The sequence below is a fragment of the Opisthorchis viverrini genome, assembly GCF_000715545.1.
Source record: "Opisthorchis viverrini unplaced genomic scaffold opera_v5_136, whole genome shotgun sequence".
Taxonomy (NCBI): domain Eukaryota; kingdom Metazoa; phylum Platyhelminthes; class Trematoda; order Opisthorchiida; family Opisthorchiidae; genus Opisthorchis; species Opisthorchis viverrini.
Window position 1 is genome coordinate 753,534 of NW_008751793.1, and position 1,130 is coordinate 754,663.

Genomic DNA, 1,130 nt, shown 5'->3' on the forward strand with positions numbered 1-1,130 from the left:
TTTAACGTCCGAACGGATAAAATTTTTGCACAAAATGAGCCTAGATGCGGATAAGGAATCGTCTTCATCAAAAATAGGTCAAGGTTGTGTGCGTACATTAAATTGGAGCTGGAAAAATGTGGGGCGGGGCCTAACTTTTCTCTCATGCACTTTTTGCATTGGTGGCGGGGTAGCAGTCACACTTTCGGAGCAGTTGGAAGAGTTGACAATCTCTACGTCTGAGGAGACCAACCTCTTAGAAATGACAACTTTTGGTTGGTCTCCTGAAGCCGACATTGCGTTTTCTGATCTTCGACAATTAGAAGATCTCACTTTCGATAAGGATTCACTTTGGTGAATACTAAAGCCAATCATTCCATTCAAATTTTGGGTAGGAACCAAGGGTGACCAGTTCACAATTTCGCACGTGTCGGCGAGGCTCACCACTTTCGCAGGGATGCGACAATCGTCACTATCAGTTTTCAGAAATCAGGCTAGTTCAGAGCGTCAGACATCCGAGCTTGTCATCGACATTGGAAGAAGCACCTTCCCAGGCATGCAGCAAATATGAATTTCTCGAACAGTTTGAGGGGGAGGGCAACTCTAGGGCTGCCCTTATCGCATTAGGCAATTAGAACCAGCTAAGTCAGATACTAGGATAGGGTTCAGATCCGAAGGTCACCTCACACTTGGAAGCAGATTCAAGTTACCGCCCTTTTAGGGGATAATTTTATTGTGAAACGGATGGGAACAGGTGTTCCAAGTCGCGTGTGTGTGTACGCGTGGGACCTAGGCACTCGGGCGGTCTATTTAAGGGACAGCAGGGTGTGGCTTGACACTGGGTACGCTGATTTAGGAAGGAGGGTGTACGCGACCGAACGGTCGTCACCTCTTTGATCGTGCATGACGGTCACGCTCAGGATCAAATGAAAACAAAACAACCCGGAAGGTGATCAATACCTAGGTAGGACGGAGTGGCTGGAGTTCAAATGTGTAAACAAACAGTTGGATAGACCAGTAGAAAAGAACGCGTGTTGTGCCTCACGAAATACTCTATCAAAATACCATGGTTACAGGGTTGGTGGGAATCTATCCAAATAGGTGGGGGAACTATGCGCTAGACTCTCAGTTGTCCACATATTTCATCATAT

The 1,130-nt window shown here is 46.5% G+C and overlaps 1 protein-coding gene across 1 annotated transcript in view; it reads right to left on the bottom strand.

Moving 5' to 3' along the window:
* The window catches only part of T265_14067 (hypothetical protein), a gene marked incomplete at both ends in the record, with an annotated part of 69,258 nt that overhangs the window by 908 nt on the left and 67,220 nt on the right, over nucleotides 1–1,130 (bottom strand). The gene's annotated exons all lie outside the window — the stretch shown is intronic.